General features: G+C 42.5%; 1 long non-coding RNA gene and 1 other non-coding gene across 3 annotated transcripts; one reads left to right on the forward strand and one right to left on the reverse strand.

Annotated features, from left to right (window-relative positions):
- Window positions 1–452: 452 nt before the first annotated feature.
- LOC143691210 (uncharacterized) lies at window positions 453–4131 on the reverse strand. Of its 2 annotated transcripts, none has more exons than XR_013179400.1 (3): window positions 3981–4131; window positions 3256–3408; window positions 453–3155 (listed from the first exon to the last, which is right to left on the reverse strand). It is a non-coding gene; the product is annotated as an uncharacterized LOC143691210 (long non-coding RNA). The 2 variants fall into 2 exon arrangements; XR_013179399.1 differs by having other exon boundaries at window positions 453–3147; window positions 3981–4128.
- A 6323-nt stretch (window positions 4132–10454) lies between these two features.
- On the forward strand, window positions 10455–10561 carry LOC143642915 (U6 spliceosomal RNA). The gene has a single exon (XR_013155974.1). It is a non-coding gene; the product is annotated as a U6 spliceosomal RNA (small nuclear RNA).
- Window positions 10562–21507: the final 10946 nt, after the last annotated feature.

Consider the following 21507-nt stretch of genomic DNA (forward strand, 5'->3'; position numbering starts at 1 on the left):
CGCAGAAACCAGGGACTGATGAGGAACCCGAGTAGGGGAAATGGGTGTCACTGCTGTTAGACGGGGAACTAGGAAGAAGGGTGGTGGGGGTTTTGATGCTTGCTCAGAGGGAGTCTTCATGTCAGGGGACTTTCCACTCCCTTGGGATTCTCAGAGTTTACAGAGGCGAAGAGCCCCCTTGGGAGAGTGTTTAGAACTCTGATGCGAAGGCCTGAACATCAGTAAATCATTGGGTTTGAGGCAAGCCCATGCATGTGAGTGTTTCAAAACCCTCCAGAGGATTCTGCTGCAGGCAGCCCAAAGATTGCACTTTGAGGGATTCTCTGTTCCTAATATTTATTATTGTTTGCCTCGTTTTATTTCTATTTTTAATGAACTTTATTTTCTAGAAGGGTTTTGGAGTTACAGAAAAAATTACGAAGATGGTATGGAGAGTTCCCATCTTCCCTGTAACAAGTTTTATAATTTTTTTCCTAAATTTTTATTGTGGTAGCAAATATACAAGATACAATATCAGACTTAACTACTTTCAGGTATGTAATTAGTGGAATGAGTTATATGCACAATGTTGTACCTCCATCACTGCATCCATTACTGAAACTTTTCCATCACCCCAAACAGAAACTCTGTACCCAGCAAGCAATAACTAACTACCCATCCCATCCCCCACCCCTGGCCTATTCCCTTATGTCTGTGAATCTGCATATTCTAGTTTTTCATATAAGTAAAATCATATGGTATTTTTCCTTTTGTATCTGACTTATTTCACTTCGCATGACATTTACAAGGTCCATCCAAGTTATTGTATGGCTCAGAACTTCATTTTTTATGGCTGAATAATATTCCATTGCATGGATAGAGTACATTTGTTTATCTTTTCATTTCTTGATGGGCATTTGGTTTCCGTTCACCTTTTGGCTATTGTGAATAATGCTGCTATGAACATTGAGTACAAATATCTGAGTCCCTGCTCTCATTTCTTTGGGGGTATATACCAAGAAGTGGGTCATACGGTAATTCTATACTGAACTTTCTGAGAAGTTGCCAAACTGTTTTTCACAGAAGCTACACTTTTTACATTCCCACCAACAATAATAGGAGCGTTCCTATTTCTCTGTATCCTTGCCAACAATGGTTATTTTCCATTTTTTAAGTAATAGGCAATAAATTTTTATACTTCACACCAAAGGTAGAAGTAACAAAAGAAACATTATATAAACAGGGCTGCATCAAAATTAAAAACTTGTGTATCCAAGGACATTATCAAGAAAGTAAGGAAATTATCCTTACAGAATTGGAGAAAAATTTGGAACTGTATATCTGATAAGGATTTAATATCCAGAACATTTAAAGAGCTCCTACAAATCAACAACAGGAATACAAACAACCTAATTAATAAATGGGCCAAGGACTTGAATAGGCGTTTTTCCAGAGTAGATATACAAATGGCCAATAAACACGTGAAAAGATACTCAACATAATTAGATGTTAGATACTCAAAACCACAATGAGATACCATTTCACACTCAGTAGAATGGCTAGTATTAAATAAAATGGAAAATAGTAAATGTACTTAATACGTATATCTGCGAACATGAGTGTGATTTGAAAATAGGCCTTCACGAACCAATTTTTTTTTTTTCAAGAAAGAACGGGATGGAGGGAAAGGTAAGTGAGGAAACACTACTGAATCCCTGGAGAACTCTGCAGATGCATAAGAAGTAGATACCTGCTGAAGGAATTTTCACCACAACTCTCGATATCACCTGTGTCTTACAGATGGTGTCTTGTGAGATAATTAATATCAGGTTGCTTGATTGGCCCCATTTTGAATTTACATGAAGTTAATCCGCCAGCCTGATGTTGTCAATATCCTGTAATTATGGGCAGGTGGTCTTCTGCCAGTGTCCACCAGGAAGGGCTAGGGTGTATCGGGTACAATTCCATAACAGCCATGCCCACATTCGTAAACACGCTTCCCATCAATATCTGAGCCTTCTCAAAGAGGGTGTTGGTCCCTAATAGACCTAAAATGGACCTAAAAGAGGTATAGCAACCAAGCAGAAATGCAAGGTATGTGCAGGGCGAGAAAAGCCTTTGAATTAAATAAAAGAGTTAGCTATTTCATAGGAAAGCAGCATTTTTTTTTTGCCTCAATCTGCTCCTGTATAATTTTAGTCTATTTTTCTAATTATGGTAGCAGAACAGGAAAAATCCAGACTGCTGTTAGCATTCTCACTACTTTGCTCAAGGGAAAAAAATCAGTAGTCAGTATCTATGCCACAGAAAGGAAAACAAAGATGGGATGTGAATTTCTTTGTGTGAGTTATCTTTGGCACATTTCTTTCCCTCTTCTTCCCAAAGTCATAAAAAAATATGTCATTTAGGACCAATTACAGGGATTTGGATGAGAGGCTTTGAGTTCACAGGTAGTATCAATTGATAGTGCAATTGGTCCATCAATAGATTTTGAAATGCTCATCAAAAATGGCCACATTTAACCGCAACCAAATGGTTAAAAAATGAAATTTCATTGTGCAAGTCTTCTTGTGTTTGAAAGGCTGAACTTTAGAGCACTGAAAAGCATATTTACCCTATATTGGTTTTATTAAAGGCTGTCAATTTGGCAAGGAGAAGCTGCGTCTCGTGCCTGTGAGATCCTCTCCCAAGCAGGTTTTGCCACCGACTGTGAATACGTCCATCTCATAATGAGTCCTTTGGAGAAGGGAAGGTGTTGGCAGAGCAGGAGGGGAGAATCAGGAGTCAGGACCCCAGAAGGAACTAGGAAGAGGACCATGGCAAATGTCTATTTTTCTTCTTGGCAGCATGCCTGCAAGGGCAGGTTCCATATCTTCTCTGGAGTTGGGTGAAAAGGGGTGCTTTGGAAGGTAATTGATGCTGCTGGATGAAAACTGTCCATGGAGTTTTCCCAATCCTCTCTCCTTGTCTCCTTGTCTTAATAGAGTCAGACTGTCCCTGTCAACCAGCTGTCACCCTGGGAAAGGGACACTTTGTTTTCCTCCTTTGAACCCCCTTCTGTGGTTAGCTTGGCAAGTACAGGAGGAGAGTTTGCTGTTTTCTCACCTACAGCACGTGGGGCAAAGGGCAGATCTCTCGTTGTGGCTCTGGAAGGGATGTTGCTCTACCCTGTGGAACTGAAAAGAGAACAAAGAGAGGTTTTGTGTCTGCTCTTAAAGAGAGCAGAGTAAATGTCACCTATGTACGCGCCCTCACACCCTTTCCTTCGAGACTCACTTTTGGAGAATATGGTCTCTTGCTGGAGCTCTTCTCCCCGCTTGGCTTCATGCAGATCCTCACCCTCTCTGTGAGTTGATTTTCTTCTGTGTAATTCTCTCTGATTCATCCTTGGGCTCTGAAATCAATTGCTTCACTGACATGTATTTGTTTCTATTGACAAATTAATGCAAACATTTTGTCAAAGAGAAGAGCCAGAAAGCGGAAACCAAGAAGGGAAGAATAATTTCAAAATGATATTAAAATGGCTAATGAGTATGAGTGAATTTGCAAATGACAAAAGCATTTGCCTTTTACCAACATGGCTGCATTGCAGTTATTTTGCATTTTCTTTGCGACATTAGTCATAATGAGTTGCTACTTATTGGAGGCTAAAAAATGGTGTTTCTTTATACAGTTAAGGGTTTGCCAAAAGTTATTCTCCCTGGTTCTCCCCTCTGTGCACCGGTGCACACACACATACAAAGAGGCAGAAAATGCCAGAATTTCACATGTGCAGTGTAAAGTCATGGCTTTTGCATGATGGACAAATTATTTTACCTTTTTAAGAGCTGACCAATTTAAAATAAAATTTTAACCACTATACTTGAAACAGAGAAGACAAGGCTGTACATTTACTGAGTAAACGCTGCATTTCTTTAGTTTGTGACTAGTACATTCCCCTTAACTGTGGCAGAGATTTGAATCATGAACTTGCAATAAAGTACAAGAACAAACTCCCTTACCCGTCTTTGCAGGGAGAAAATGACCATTTCCATCCCTGAGTTCCCACATCTTGCAATTCAGAGTTGCCTAGGTATCTCTACTGCCTGCCATTACAATGCACAGCCTTGAAATGGAACACTTGACCTTTCCAGTTGTCAGCTCAGTTTGCTCAGCTGTTGGTCTCCAATTATGAGGATTAACGGGTTCCTGTTCCTGGCTCCTTCTTGGTGCAGCCCATGGCCTTCTCCTGGGTAAACCTTTCCTTTCCCATAAGGATAGCTCTGGTGCCCTCTCACCATGTCCCTAAAAGGAATTTCCCCATGCCTCCCCCTCTTTTCCATGTTGAGCTTGGTGCATTTTAATTTTCACTCTCTTACATTAAAACATGTATATGATTCCCTTAAGGAAAACCTTTTACGTTTCTCATATAACAGCTGTTTTCCATATCCTCAGTCTCTAGGTAATAGCTGTGAAGCAGCTATTTATGGAGGTACAGCTAACCACCAAAAAAACCCAGCAGCATGAACATCTGGCATTCTGGATTGCTGTGATTAGTCTATTGGTGACCTTAGGGCTGGCACAAAACTGTACATAGCTCTTTCCTTGGCATGTGATAGGTGGGATTCTGATATGTGTTCTATTGTTGTCCAGGGTATTTAAATATTTTTAATGGGAAAGGGCACACACTCTATTACTTATAAGTACACATAAACTGCTTTGCTATATTTAGCAATCTCCCATTTGTGATTTGCTACCTTGAAGTATTTTATAATTACAGGTGAGTGCTTTAGACACATGCGTATTTTGGAGAAATGTTAATAATGGAAGGAAAAAACATAGACGGTCCTGAGCATTTTTACAGACCTAAAAATCTTTCACTAACTTTTTTTTCACACCAACCAAGACCAGGCTTGCACTGGCAGTAAGTGTTGGTACTTGACAAAAGCACAATTTCATCTCTCTTGATGTGGGTTTTCTCAGCCACAGACCCTGAGCAAGAATTGGAAGGCAGGTTATTTATTTGGGGAGGTGACTCCAGGAATCACTTGGAAGGAAGTGGGGAGGCAAGACCAGGATGGAAAGGAAGTCAAAAGAGCAGAAGTTACCTAACCGGTTTCCGATGGGAGCTTCTACTTTCATACCCACGGGTGGGGAACTGGGGGATGGCTACACCACAGTTACTCCAACTGGGGGAGGCAACTGGGGTATTGTCCACCAGTTCCCTGCCCAGCATTGTCCAGGGTTTTTCTGGCACCTTTGTTCTCCAGCACATCTGATTGGGTTCTTGGATTTGTTTTGTCATGATCAAGGATTCTCCCCTGCCAAGCCTCAAGTGTCGTCTTCAGTATATCGGGGTGACTCCCTGGGAGCTGGGGGTTCTGGTCAGTGTCCACCACGGAATCAATTAGCAGAGCCCACACTCTGAGCTTAGCCAGACTCTAGGCACTCCAAGGCCACAGGAGAGAAATGGCACATGTCCTCCATCCAAGCCACCTACAATCCAGTTGAGCCAAGATTAATGCTCATGGCAGACCTCGGTGAACAACACAAGAGGCTGCGTAGCTAAGACCGCAGCCAGGAGATGTTGCTTACAAATGCTGAGAATGAGCTTTTTCTTATAAGTGCTGCAGCTGCCTGCCTCGTCCTCCTGCCTCTTTTTACTATTGAGTCTTAGGTCTTCCCATTCCAGCCTCAGACGCTCCCCGTGGCAGCCCTGGTCCACCTGGCACAACCGCATACCTGCCCAGGTGTGGCTATCCTGAGAAGGGCATGGCAGATTTCAGTGCATCTGTCCTTGTTCACAAGGACTTAGAACCCAGCCACGCTTCCCACCTGAGGGTCTCATGAGCATCTACTTTGGGCTTCTGGGCAAACATTGCTGGCAGATGCAGCCTGCCACTACTCAAATTGCAGAGCACAGACCAGCAGCCTCAGCAGCACCTGAGAGCTGATAGGAATTGCACCACCTCTGGGCCCTGCCCCAGACCTCCTCCTGCTTCAGAATCTGCATTTTAAACAAGATTCCCCAGTGGTTCTTGCTGGGCAGACTCTAGAGCAGTGGTTTCTCAACGCTGGTGGCACATCGGAACATGAGGTCTAGAGAGACTGTTAAAAATCTCCAGTGCTCTACATCCTAGCTGTGTTGCCTTGGGGAAGAGCTTCGGCAGTAGTAGGTATGCATTAAAAGCTGCCCAGGTGATTTTAGGGTGCAATCAAGGGTGAGATCAATGTGGCAGGGCAAGTCTTGAACTGGCCTTGTCTGAGGAAGGAGGGTCCTGCTGGGGACCCCTTTCTATGTAATGGCTGGTTTCTCTACCAATATTCCCCAGACAAAAAACCCTTTATTGTGAAGCATCTTGTGGTCACACACTGCTTTTTGAAGCCACTCTCTAGACCTGTAGACTTGATTAGCTTTGGGATGGCGTTCACCCACCCACCAGCTCTCCCCTGGCACCTGAGGCAATGCCCTTACATTAGCAACTTTGGGAATTAGGGTTAAAGCACCACATCTTGACACAGGAGCAACTCCAGGTTACTGGCACAGATGGTGCCTTTAGTACACCATTCTCTACCATTCTAATAATGTTAATAATAAATAATAGCATCTACCATTTATCAGGCAGTTATTATGGGCTAGGCACTATTCTAAGAAGTCCGTGGGTGTGAACTAATGTAAGCCTCCCAACAGCCGTATCAGGTGGCACCTATTATTTTCCCCCATTATGCATTAGAGGATGCAAAGCACAGAGACATTAAGTAACTGGCTCAAGGTGGCACAGCCAGTCCGGGACAGAGTTCGCCTCTGGAATGTGACTCTAGAATTCACTCTTTACCCATGATGCTATTTTTGAATGAAGGTCTTTAGTACAGAGTGAAAGGACCTCAACAAATATATTCTGTGTAGGCAGACAGGTTTCAATGTGCTGCTCATGTACGGAATCCAGCTTGACTCTGTGGGGCATATAACTTTGGTTATTAGTGGTTTCTTCTTGCACAGCTAGTTTGGCCTGTCACGGTCTGGATTTGTCTGTGTCTAGAGGTGGTTTCAGGCATGTGGGGAGAGACCAGGATCCTGGAGGCATATCAGCCTCTAAGGAGAGGGCTAAAGAATCTGAGAAATCCATGAAGAGAGCCTTATGAGCTTTCCACCTCAACATGACCTGTTTCTGGTCTCTTTCCCCAGATTTTCCTGGAAAGCTACTATGGGAACGGCTCGCCCCTCTCAAGCCTTTCCTAGCTTCTTCCCTGGGTCCATTACTGCCCTGCTTTCTCGTACTGACCGAGTTCTTCCTGCCTGCTGCACTCAGGTGGGTTTGCACCTCCTGCTGCTCCAGGCTATCCTAACTTACGGTTTTAAGTCACTGGTTCAATTCCCGCCTCTTGAATTGACTTACCAACTTTCACTGCCTATAAACCTTTCCTGATCCATTGTGAATTTAGCATATCTGGGGCTCACCTTTCGTTGGAATACATGCTCTCTTATAGGGAAATAAGCACTATGCCTGTAGTGTGATTGTATTAATAAAGTTCTTAAGATGATAGAAAGGTGATAACATAAAAACAACTACCACCACCACCCCAGCAGTGAGTGGTGTTCTTTTGTAACAACCAATATTCAGTCAATCCCATAAAAGTGAGAAATGAAAACAGCTATTGCGGGTAAAAGCAAACTGTAGTGAGACTGAGTCAGCAGAGGTGTCCGTCACCTGGCCCCCTGCTGGGGAGGTGGCTCCTTTTGGGGCACACACCTCTGTCCTGATGCTCCAGCCTCGGTTTACAGCCATCTCTCTGGGGAACCTTCTGGATCTTCAGACTTAGCGCTTCTTGTCTTGTGCTCTCTTGTCCTCCACAGTGTTCTCTCCTTTCTAAATCAGACACCTGAGAAGCCATCCCATTATGCGTCTCCCTCTTCGGATAGTACATTGCCTGGGATGTATGGTCCTTAAGGGGCTTGGCTCCAAAAAAAAGCCAACGGGTTAGATCAGTGCAGATCAGGACATAGAATAACAACTCAGTTGCAGGCTGGAGAAGCACCTGTGTGACGTGCAGGTGTGTCAGAGATGGGCTGCTCATCAGAGGCTGGGCACAGGGCGGCAGCCAGCCTGCCATCCCTCCCTCCCATGACTGAGGTCAACTTGACAAGATGATCCGCAAGGTCAGGAAGCTGGGTGAGAGGGAATGGAACAGACCTCACGTTTTATACTTCCCTAAGATATGCATCCCTCTAGGAACGTAGGTCAACAGAGCGTTTACACTTATATGACCCTGGCCAAGTAACTTTCCAGATCACTCCATACAGGATGCCTAGACAGAGCTAATCTCTGAATTTTGGTGCAAAATTTGTCCCTTGGGGAATCATTGGAATGCTCTTTCTCACCCACTTAGCTCTGCCCGTGGAGCTGTAGCGAGGCAGAGAGTTGACCTATCTTGGATCATTCTGCTCTCTTGCCTCTCCCCAGCCCCTGTTTCCCTCCCTTGGTCTCAGCTTAGCCAAACTGTACATATTGAATTCCTCTAATCTCCTTGACAGATCAATCCTTCCTGGCCCTTAATTATTCATGTAACTCTCCCCTCATTTCCCTTCAGGCTCCTGGTTCCTTTCCAGCAGGCTCTGATAGGAGGCAGTTCTTTGGGTTCCAGGGAGGTGGACTTTGGATCTTCTGGCTTGGCACTTGTTTTGGTTTGCTAAAGCTAAATGCTGTATCTCAGTAATGGGCAGGCTTTTAACAATTTATTAGTTTACAAGCTTACAATTCTGAGGCTGTGAAAATGTCCAAATCAAGGCATCAGCAGGCGATCCCGCCGTCCTGGACGCCTCTGTCACATGGCAGCATCTGCTGATCCTTCTCTCCCGAGTTTCACTGACTTCAGCTTCTGGCTGCTCCGTCTGGGGCTTCCTTTCTGAGCTTCTGTGTCTTTCTCCATCTTCTGCGTGTTTCTCACTGTGTTTCATTTTTTACAAAGGCCTCCAGTAAGAGGATTAAGACCCACCCTGAATGAGGTGGGTCACATCTTAACTTAAGATCCTCCTCACCAAAAGATCTTACTTACAATGGGCCCACACCCACAGGAATGGATTACATTTAAGAACATGATTTTCTGGGCTACAACACAGTGCTCAAGAGGGTAGAGGAAGTGATGGCTGAGGTCCTGTGTGGAAGAGAGCACAGGGTAGATATTAGCCTGACCCTCCATTCAAATTCTGGCTGCCCCATTTAGTAGTCCCATGATACTGGACAGTCACTCAATCTCTGCAGCCACCCCGTGTGCAAATGGCTTGGAATAACCTTTTGTTATAGGGTTGCTGTAAATACTGAATGAAGTACTAGCTCAGGCCTGTACTTCCTCAGGGCTAGCCTTCCTGTCCACTGCATGGCTCCCTTCCTAGTAGCTCCTCCGGTGGCCAGCCAGGGGCCCATATTCCTACCCTAAATCAGTGGAACCTGTAGGATGAGGTTTTGCTGTGGGACGATCCTAGTACTAAGACATCTGGACACAGGCAGAACAGAGAAGAGGCCATTCCTTTCCATAAGGAGGGAGGATCCTGTTATGGGGAAGAGTGGGGAGTAATGATTAGGGTAGTTTATGGAGGTGATGCCCAAGGATGCAGGTGAGAAGGCAGATGGCTTCTTCCTTTGATTCCCTGTGAGCATCAAGCCCTTGGCCTCTTTGGTTCATGTGGCTTCCCCATTAGTATGTGGGAAGCAGATGTACTGGCGTGTTTGCTGGTATGTCTGAGGCCATTTGAGTGCAGTAGATGCTGGAGTGAGAGAGGTCTTGCCGAAACTAAGAGGGCATTTTGGAAGTGATGAGTGGGTTTTATGAGCAAGGCCTGGGAATCTGATGGACAGGAGCCTTGGACAGACCAAGGCTAGGGTGAGCAGACTTTCAAAAGACATCCGGGACCAGAGTGTCCCTGTCAAAGGCCACAGGGCACTGGGCATCCAGGCTGGGAGTGGAGGCCCAGCACCAGCCACTTGAGTTGAACGAGGCCCCTTGTTCTCTCTGTGGCCTCCTGGCCTCGAGCAGCCTCAGTGGGTCAAGTCAGAATTTTATTGCTTTGGCCAAAGACCTTTACAGGTAACATCCTCATCTGACAGAGTGTTTCTGTCCACACCACGCAGTTCCCCCTGGGGGGAGCAGGAGTGAATTATAACTGCAAATAACTCAGTCCCATGCTTGGTGGTTCGTTTTTGTATTTTCTCTTCTAAACAAGAAGAACCTTCTCATGCAGTGATTAAAAAGGTGGGGGCGGTAACAGGAAAATAATTTCTTCGTAAAGCTTTTAGCCAGAGAGAGCCGTAGCACACCAGTATGCTCCCTAAAGGATGATTTCGTGCGTTCATTTTGTTCCACTTGACACGGCTGTGGCCTGTTTCCGAGCTCGCACAGTCATCTTGGACCCTCACTATTTTGAAGTTATGTACATTTTAGTATATACAGAAGCTCTTCACATTAAACAATTAATTATATTCTTTAAAAGTGTATATCAAGTGCTCGCTTCAGCAGCACATATACTAAAATTGGAACGATACAGAGAAGATTAGCATGGCCCCTGCGCAAGGATGATACGCAAATTCGTGAAGCGTTCCATATTTAAAAAAAAAAAAAGTGTATATCAAACAAAAATTTCAGACTCTCTGCCCACCCTTCCCCCCCAAACCCCTTGCAAGGGAAAGTTCGCTACCCATTGTTGCTGCTGCAGCTGTTGTTCATATGTCAAGCCCCTTCCCATGTCTTCCCACCCCAGCCCGTGGGTGAGGGGGCCCTGGGTGTAGACAGAGCCTGCACCGCATGGCCCCATGGAACCTGCACAAAGTGGGAGCTGCCTGCAGCTGATTGCTTGGTTAGCCTTTGAAATTGGGAAGCAGGGGTGGGGGGTGGGTGGGGTGGAACTAAGGTCGCAGAGACTGAAGTGGAAAGTTCAAGAAATACATGTAGAGACCATAACAGGCTTATTCTTTGTACCCAGACTTGCAAAACATAAACAGACTCGATCTGCATTTCCCTCTTGATTTGCAGCTTTTTAATTACTTTGCTCTTTGAGCCAATGGAGCTTCTCTTGAAGTTCATCTTTTGAGGAGGTTGCTGCAGTAAATGCAGCCAGCTGGGCTCCACGCAGAGGCTGGTGTGAAGTAACAGCAGTTTTCCCAAGGCCTGACGCGGTCCCAAGGGGTTCGTCCTTTAGGGCTATGGGGACGGTTGATGGGTCCCTCATTATGTGGCTTTTGTACCTTTCTCATCTCTCCTACTCTGGGTACACAGTGCTGAAGCCTGAGTTTACAGAGCTGATCCTCTAGAATTCACCCCTTTCAGTGTATGGGGGGGCATTCATCTCATGATTAAAATACTTTGTCTCTGTTTTAGTTTGCTAGAGCCGATGAAGTGCAATATACCAGAAATGAGTTGGCTTTTACAATGGGGATTTATTTACTTACAAGCTTTCTCCTCTAAGACTGACTGTTGGCGATCCTGGGCTCCTCTGTCACATGGCCAGGCATGTACAGGTCTGCTGGTCTCTCCCATCTCTCCTGGGTTTCACTGCTTCCAGCTTCTGACTGTACTGGCTTCCTCTCTGTTTCTGGGTTTTCTCTCTTTTCTGCAAGTCCTCGCTTAGCTTCTCCAGTTTTTCTCTCGGAACTTCTCTGAGGCTTTTTTCTGTGTCTTCTCTCTGTCATTTATCCTCTTATAAAGGACTCCAGTAAGAGGATTAAGACCCACCCTGGATGAGGTGGGTCACATATCAATTTAATTTAAGATTCTACTCACCAAAAGCTCCCACTTACAATGGGTTCGTAACCCACAGGAGTGGATTAACTTCAGGAACATGATCTCCTGGGTACATATAGCGTCAAGCCATCCCACTCCTCATTTACAAAAAGCGGAGAACCCCGGCCCACCCCTGAGGTGGACTGAGGATGGAGTGAGTGACGTGTGCTGGCTGTCTCCCAGGCTGGCGCCAGGAGAGGGGAAGGTGTGAGCCCCGACGTCCTGGCAGCCCACGGCTGCTGGCATTTAATAAGACTCATGTGTGCAAGGAAACTGGCAGGAATGTCGTAGAGTGAATTTGAGTGTCCTTGACTGTTCTATGTCATTAGAAATAGTGGCAGCAGGTTGACACAACATACGAAGGGCTCACTGCTGTTATGTCCTTCTTGGGCTTTCATTTTCCTTTTGAAATAGTTCAAAGGCCTCCACTTCACAGGTTTGCTTGAATGTGGGGCCAGCTGATGATATGCACAGACTCTATAGCAAGAGTCAACAAACTATGGATTGCAGTGCTTTGCAGAGAGATATTGCATTATTTTTTATTCATCTGCCTCCAGCCATGTGGACAAGGGGACACCTCAAAAGTTTGCTTATTTGTCCCTGTTTTATGAAGCCACATTAAGCCATTCAGACATCTGGCTTGCAAGGCCCTGACTTATTTCATCCCTGATGGTTTAAAGCAAAGCATGCCTGGTTCTTTTATTTAAAAAGAGGAAATAGATCATGCATGCAAAAGAGTATATAAAACCTATGCCCAGTTTAAAAAAAGATAAGATAGGCATCAATGTGGCTATGAGATTGGTCAGAAAAACGTCCCCTGGGTGCACCCTCCGTACCCTGCCTGTGGGTATTCCAGCCTGCATTTTGTGTTCCTCACTCATTGCTTTTATGGGTGGTTGGACTGACTGTGTACATATCCCTAGGCAATACATTTAGTTTTACCTATTTTTAGATTTTGTATAAATGGAATCAGTCTGCATATATTCCTTTGTGATTTTCTCCTTTAATTTAGCATAATCTTTGAGGTTCCTTCACACTGATGTGGCTTCCAATTGTGAATATATTACAGTTTATTTATTCAGTCTGCGGGTGATGAACATGTGGACCATTTCTAGATTTTTGCCAGTATGACTAGAGTGTTCAGACAAACTCTTGTGTGTCTCCTTGTACATACGTGCAAGGATGTATCCAAAGTTTGCATCTAGGAGTGGAATTTCTGCACTTTGGGAAAAATACAACATGAGACATGCTCAAATGTTTCCGAAGTGATTGAACTAATTTAATTTATCACTAGTAGTGGGCAAATACTGCCTGTTTTTTTTTCACTTTTCATCAAAATTTGGAATTGCCAATCTGATAGTGTGAGATGATAATCTAATTCTGATTTTAAGTATTTTCCTAATTATCAGTGATGTAGGAATTTATTTTCTCATAAGAAATTTGCTTTTATTCTTCTGTGAAAGTCCTGTTCTTGTCTTTTGCTCATATTTCTATCAGTGTCTTTTTTATTCATCTTTATTACTCTATTACATGTTCATATACTTATCTTTTGTCAGTTTTAAGTCCTGTAGTATTTCCATTTGCTGTCATATATTTTCACTTTTCTTTAGATTACATAATTTGGCGAACAAAAATTCTCAATTCTAACGTAGTCAAGCTTATAAACCTTGTTCTTTGGGGATTAATTACACATTTGTGTGCTTAAGAGTTTTATCTAGAGGTCATAAAGATAAATTGCTATTTCTTCCAAAAGTTGTATCATTTTCCCTATCGTGTCTAATCAAATCCAGCAGAGACTTGTTTTTGTGCAGTGTGGGAGGAAGACCAGCAATGTATTCCTTTTCATATGAGATTCTGCCCCTGCTATATTTACTGAGACGTCTCTCCTTTCCCCACGGATCTGCGGTACCCCTCTGTGAGAAATCAGTCTCCATGGGCAATTTCTGAGCATTCTGTTCTGTTACATTGACCTATTTCCCATGCCTGAACCAAGACTCACTGTCTTAATTACTGTAGCTTCATAATAAATGTGATATCTGCAAGAAATTAATCCATAATTAATGAACACTTGTAAGTGGTTCTTCAGGATTATCCTGATTGCTCCTAGTCCTTTATGTGTCCATTTAAACTGCCGAATCAGCTCACCAATTCCACAAAATACTCCTTTTGAGTTTTGAATAGCATCACGTTGAATACATGCGAACTTAGGAAAAGGAACATTTTTACTATTTGAGTCTTCTTATCCATGAATTTGTAGTCTATATTTACCCTCGAGAAATGTGTGTGTGTGGGTGTGAAGCTATCGTGATGGCAACTTTACCATATAACACTTCAAAATTATTATACTTCTCTAATAAAAGACAAAAATTATTATACTTAAACTGTTTAAGTTCATCTTCATAAACTCTTCCCTCTTACTGATTTTAATAATTCATCTATTGATTCTTTAGAGTTTTTATGTAGACAGCTACATCAACTGTAAGTTATGACAGTTTTGTTTTCTTCCACTCCAATTCCTATGTGTGTGTGTGTGTGTGTGTGTGAGAGAGAGAGAGAGAGAGAGAAAGAGAATCTTACTGAGCTGGCTGGGACCTCCAGGACAATGTTAGGCATTCTTAACTTGTTCCTGCCCTTAAATAGAATAATTTCAATCTTTCACCATAAAAGATGTAATGAAGTTCCCTCCTGTGGTAGTTAGGTTCAGGTGTCAACTTGGCCAGATGAAGGTGCCTGGTTCTGTTGCTGCGGACATGAGCCAGTGGTACCTTAACATCATCTGTTGCTGATTACATCTGCTGCTGATTACATCTGCAGTTGGCTAGGAGACATGCCTGCTGCAATGAATGATGTTTGATTTAATTGGCTGGTGCTTAAATGAGAGAGTTCAGCATAGCACAGCCCAAGCAACTCAGCATACCTCGTCTCTGCACTTGCAGTTCAGCCCAGGCCTTTGGAGATGCAGAAAGAAATCACCCTGGGGAAAGCTGTTGAAACCTAGAGGCCTGGAGAGAAGGCCAGCAGAGATCACCCTGTGCCTTCCCATGTAAGAAAGAACCACAGTTGAAAGTTAGCTGCCTTTCCTCTGAAGAACTAATGAAATAAATCCCCTTTTATTAAAAGCCAATTCATCTCTGGTGTGTTGCATTCCGGCAGCTAGCAAACTAGAACACCTTGTTTTCCTAAATTTCTAAGATTATTTTTATTGTGAATAGACGTTAAATTTTGCTGAACTATTATTATTTTTTATCACAACTACTGAGGTGGTCAGATAGTATTTATATTTTATGCCACTAATGAAGCAAGTTGCATTAATCTGTCAAGCCAACCTTGCGTTCCTGGTACAAACCCAGAAAGACATGGAAAATAGCATTTTTGCACATTGCAGTATAGAAAGAACTAGGCCCTTGGTCAGCCGCCCTCCTGCTTATTCTTTTCATAATAAAACCCCATGTCTCAGTGCTGGTGTCAGGCCATCATATTTTAATTGGATAAGCATTCATTTCCTTCTCATTTATCACCCTCCTAATTTTGTCTCCTCGTTTGTAAAAAAAGATTTTGAAAGTTCATTAAAATTTTTACATGGTATTAAAAATATGTGAATTTGTTATATGGTTATTATTGCCATTTTTCTGGATACATGTCCAGGAAAATGTTCATGTTCTTGGTTCTTTTCATCTTTTTTAGTTAGTCTGTTTCATTTTTTAATATTTTTACATATCTCTATCAACTACGCCAAAGGAAAGACAAAATTATCTTTTTAATCTCTCTGTAGCAAATGATATAATAAAATCTTTTTGTCTTATGAAAAGGGATTAAGAATATGAAGACAAAACTGTAGGGAAAATAAGTATTACAAAGCTTGGTCAAGCAGTTAAGTAGCACTAATAACAATAATTATTGATTAAGTCCAGTGAAACTAATGTTATTTTTCTGGAAGTTTTTCAAAATTTTCAGTTTGGTTTCATTTCTTTTCTCATTCTATGTGGATATTTAACTTTTAATTGGTTATTTTTGGTTGGGGTGAAATGTACATAATATGAAATTAGCTGTTTAAAGTGAAGAATTCAGTGGCATCTTGCTCACCCATAATGTAAAACTACTACCTCTATCTAGTTCCAAATCCTTTTCATCACCTCTAAAGAAAACCCAGAATCCATTAAACAGTTTGCTGTCCAGTTCCCTAAAGAAAACCCAGTATCCATTAAACAGTTTGCTGTCCAGTTCCCCCTTCTCCTAGCTGCAGTCTGCATTCTGTCCCTTATAGATTTACCTATTCTGGATAGTTTCTCTAAATGTCATCGTACAATATGTGATCTTTTGTGTTTGGCTTCTTTCATTTTGTTTTTGAGATTTACCCATCTGATAGCATACATCAGAAGTGTATTCCCTTTTATAATTGAGTAATATTCCATTGTATGTATATTCCACAATTTGTTTATCCATTTCTTTGTTGATGGGCACTTGGGTTGTTTCTACATTTTGGCTGTTGTGAATAATGCTACTATGAATAATGCTACTTCACCTGTTTTCTATTCTTTGAAATATACACCTGAAGTGGAAGTATTTACTTTTGAACCAATTTCACATTCTTTTTCATAAAGAGAGCTCCCATATTTTATAAGCTTCAGGTCTGTAAAGCAGGGACAATGATATCATATTGATACAGGTTGAAAATACCAAGAAAAGCACTCATGTGACCTGAATGTTCCCATATTCCGTGTCATCACTCTCAGGAAGTAGTGGCTTACCATTAGCAGAGGTAAGGTTTACTTCTTTTATTTCCTTTCTCATGCCCCTAGAGCTTCAATTCCTAACAATGGAGTAAAAAACCAATCTTGCCATCAGGAACAGACCTCCCATACTGAGGTCCTACTCTATGCCATGCACATGCTAGGTTTTTTCACATATCTTGGAATCCAAGGCCCTGTGTAGTAGGTATCATTATAGATGAGGAAACTGGGTTTAAAAGAGGCTGATAACGTTCCCTGAATGAGCAAGATGGAGCCATGCAAGACTATTTTCCTTCTACCCTACCAGGCTGCTTCCTTCAGTATTACTGAAGCATTATTAATACATGGCGATGGCTCCCTTAGACTGTGGGGAGGCTAATCTCACATTGTAAAATTGTACATGTTTCCCTCTTGCGCGCCAAATCGCAATTTAATTAGATGCTATAAACTCTCTTCTCCCCTGTAGACCAAGAATATTAGCATGTTCCAAGAGGGCCAGAGGCTTACTTTAAAGCAAGTTCTTCCCATTTCATTTGTGAGCAGCAGCTGACTACTGCTTCACCACTGGGCAGGTGGATGGGTAACTCTGCTGTGAATCCAGCTGTTCTCAGTTACTTGTTTAAACATTCCAGGTAAACATAAGAAACTTATGTTTCTTGAAAGCAATAATGTTGAAGATGAAAAGGTCAATGAGGAGAGATTGGTCAGCATACGTCTTTTCTCAGAACCTGGCCCTTCATTCCCATTCGTTCACTGTAGAAAACTATTTAATCTGGAGAATCGATTTCCTCTAAAAACAGAAGATAAACTCCTGGATCTTCTCCGGGGTACAGGGAGGATTCATGGGGTTAGTTTGTAAGGTACTGTGAGCTCCTTGGATTAAAGTTGCTTTGTCATTTCTGACATTAAAAATATATTGTCCCAGCACCCTGTATTTCTCAAACTTGACATTTACCTTTCATCCTATTAGTCATGTCTTTACAAAAGAGACCTCAAGAACAAGAGAAAGAGGAAAGCTTTGAAGAGGTTGGGAACACAGCCTGGGTAGGGTGGGGGAGGTGGGAGAGCAACCTTATTCCCTTATTAGTGAATTCAAACCTCCGTACAGCAGGGAAGGTCTTGTTGATGTTGGTATTGGAGCCTGCTGAAGAGACTGGCTCTGCTGAGTGGCCCTCTGGCCGGCTCTGCCATCTCACTCTTTGGATCCTAAAGGCTTTGTGTTCCTTTGTGGCTGTCTTTTAAAATGTTTTTTATCTCTGGGAGGAAATCACATAAGCTGATATCAACAAATACTTTAATCAGTTGGTTCAATTCACTTTTTAAAAATACAATTAGCAACCATTAAGTGCCAAACTCAGAGCTAAGGACTAGGATATAAAATGGAGGGAAACAGATTCTTCTCTCTAGAGGCTGTTGCAGGGTGGTGCGGTACACGTGAAAACCCTAAGTCCAGCAATGTGGCAGCATCCGTACACACACAATTTCTATAGAAACACAGAGGAGGGACTTCTAAATGACTGGGCTACACCTCAGCCAGGCTGACCTGCTGGCCATTTGGGAGCATGAATAGGTCACAGAGGAGGCATTTCAAAGAACAAGAGGGCAGTGAGGAGAAAGACAGCAGCTCTGGAAGGTGAAGTTAGAAGATAAACGTTGCCTCTTTGCAGTCATTTTAAAGATTGGCCCTAGCACTATAGAATCCCCAAAGCAACTGGAAATATCACCTGTGAGAATGCAAATGTGCTGTCCCTACCGTTTAAAGGGAGGCTGTTAACCTCCACCATTTCTAGTCCTTCACTGCCCCACCAGTTCATGGGCTCCCTGTCCCTCCATAGTCCCCAGCCATATCCCCAACATGGGGCTGGCATCCCTCCATCCCCTCTTTTGGTCTCTTCTCTGCCTCCAAACCAAACTGAGTTTTTGAAGTGCTGGTTTTTAGGCTCACTTTGTACGGAGCAGACTGGGGGCTCTCCCACTCCCCATGACGGAGAAGGGCTATGGCCTGCCATGGGTCCTTTTGCAGCCATAAGAGTGACTCCAGTGTCCATGGCCAGCAAGCACAGCTGCTTGGCTTCCAGGGCCGCAGACATGCTGACTCACGTTCAGTCGGGAGTTGTTTTGTTTCTCTGCATGTAGTGTTTTCTCCATTGTAAAAATTTCGTTTTTTCTGGCACATTGTTCCTCGAGCCATTATTGAAGAGAAAGCAGCATGAATCTGAATAAGGCAATTTGAGCAGAAACCTTAAGATGGCAAGAAGCCAAGCCGCTGTGAGCTGCTTAGCCCAGAGGCCTGATGACCCTGTTGAGGGAACGCAGCATGTCTCATCCTCCTGGACTTTGATTTAAGAGACAATTAAGGAGATGGCTGAGTTCTTTCCTCTTTTAACTGTTTTTCTTCATGTTGGGAGGATGAGAGAAGAAACACCTAGTGAGCGTTTGCAGTTCTTTTTTTTCAGTCAGCCATGTACAAACCCATTTCCTGAGCCCAAGAAGAATTGAGGCTTAAATGAGAATGCCAAAGCTGTGAACATCAAAATCTGCAGAGGCAATTTCTGATCTTAAATTGGTGCCATAATCCACGTGGAGAATTCTGTGCCGTGTTGCACAGCTGTGATATTTTAGGAACTTTGAAGTTCTTTCACAGGCCGCCATTTTGTGTTTCTGATTAAAATTGTGTGAAACTTGTTTAGACAAAACATAGGCCTATCATTTGATTATTTTACCAGGCTTTGAGGCAAGTTGGGAATCTGATCTGTTGATTATCAGTCAGCTGCCTCTGATCCGTGATCTTGAAGCATGAGAGATGAGAGACTTCCGTGACATCAGAGTGTAACCAAGAAATCAGGATTTAAGGGCTGATTTTGATTACTAAATCATTATATAGGTTTTTCCTTTTTGTTTTCTGGTGTACTGGAGTAGACAGAGGGAAAACCCTGAAATCTCTAAATTGTGATCCAGCTGCCTTGATCTCTGATAATGATTGGCTATTTTTGCTCATGTTTTACATTGAGAAGACTGAGACTCAACTCTAAAATGCAGAGTTGGACTGTTTGGGTTTAGAAACCAGCTCCCTACTTACCATGAATAAGTTACTCAATCCCTTTAGGAATCTGTTTCCTCAGCAGTGAATTGGGAGTAATGCTAGTATACTTATCTCAAAGCATTGTTGAAGGGTCAATTGAGATCATTGACATCAGCCTCTGGGCCCACACCTGAGTTCAATGTAAAGTTCTCAATGAAGGAGAGCTAATTTAGTCAGTAGTTTTATTCCAGAGATTAAGATACTTGCCTGGGATTGACCACTGTTCTATCCCATTCCCAAGCACACACTTGAGTGTTTTAAAATTAAAGCTCAGATTCAATGACCTACAGGCACATTTGCAAAATAATTGTTAAACAAATAAGTGGAGATAAACATTATACATGATCATAGGAATTCTTGTAATTGTGAGATGGTGAGGAAATGGATCTGAACATCAAAGAAAATAAATACTCAAGAGTTTTGAATACCAATTCATGGAACCAATCCACAGATCTTCTCTTCTTGGGTAATTTTTCCTACCCTGTTTTACCTATTGTTGTTTTGATTTTTCTTTCCAATCTTTTTATCTTTACCCTGGACAGAGGTGTATAAGTGAGAGAGATAAGATTAAGACTATAATTACATCTGTTGTGTGATTTTTCTTAGGTCTAGCCTCATTTGTTTTCAATGGCCAATTTTTAAGCCATTACCAATTTGAACTTCTACTGCTGTAGCATTGTGAAAGTTGGCAGGCGGTCATCCCAATCCAAAACCCTTTGAGCTCTTGAAGTCCCACTGAGTTGAAATTAGCTCTTAATAGGAATCCAACCCTGAAGTTAGAAAGTTTAGCAGAGAATTATGCTTGAAGAAGCTTGCGAGTGAAATTTAGCAAATGCTGCTCTGTTGATCATGCTGCTTGATAAACCCTTCGTGTTTGTGAGTTTGAGCTTCAACTCATGCCTAGAACTGACATGAGACCCTGATATCCTTTGGAGACATAACACTTAAGAGTTATGTGTCTAGTGATATTGTTATTTGGACTTCACTTTCACAATCTATTTTGGAGGGTTGAACTTTGATGTTATGTCAACCCCAAGGAAACTCCTTTTGGGGTTGTAGCCAGGCTTAAGCAGTGTCTTCAAGCTCAGTGATCTAAACTTTGCTTAATATAGTGTCTCTGAGATCAGGGGTCAGAAGGAGGAGGATTTTATATAGAAGTGATTGTGTGGAGGATCCTGATTTTAAATTCTTACCAGAGCTAATGATGAGATGGTGAACAGATACGTACAGAACTCTTTACAAATATGGCTTCATCAATCCTGTGTCTTTCCAGCTAATGGAGTTTGAATGTGGACCCAGAATCTGAGCTCTGTGGATTCCTCACAGTTTCCTTATATAGTTCATTTCTGCGTTTTCTCCTGAAGATGCTCACACTTCCTGGGACTGTGGTTAGCTCCATTTAACTCCGTTTAGAATTTGGGGTAACTGAAGAGGATCAATTGGGAAGCCTGTAATAGAGCTGCTATTAGTATTTATTAGTTTCCCCTTCTCTCCTACCTTCACTTAATCTGCTGAGGTGTGACTTAATCTGCTGAGGTGTGGCTGCCGCCTCATGGCTGAAACGATGATGATTACTCGTTTTATTAAAGTACTTGCCTGGAAACTAGGGTGCCTTCTTGAAGAATAGATGGATTACAGTTGCTGGTTTATGCTGTCTGCAAGCAGGAGAGTTGACTTAGTTTCTTGTGATTTGAGTCTGGCTCAAGCATCAGTCTCTTTGGAAAGGCCACTTGCCAACCCCTAGTAAATATACTTATACATGTTTCCTTTAATTTAGTGATTATCTTGCTCCTGAGATCTATGTTCGAATCAAGTGAGAAGAGGTTGTGCTGTTGCTGTATTATATATGCATAAGTCCATTGTATCTGGAAGGAGGCAAAACGGAAAACTTCTAACTCTGTAGTTCTTAAATGAAGCATGAGAATCCCCTGTAAGCTTTCTCCAACTTCACATATCTAGACACTT

This window comes from Tamandua tetradactyla, chromosome 7 (genome assembly GCF_023851605.1).
Source record: "Tamandua tetradactyla isolate mTamTet1 chromosome 7, mTamTet1.pri, whole genome shotgun sequence".
Lineage (NCBI taxonomy): Eukaryota > Metazoa > Chordata > Mammalia > Pilosa > Myrmecophagidae > Tamandua > Tamandua tetradactyla.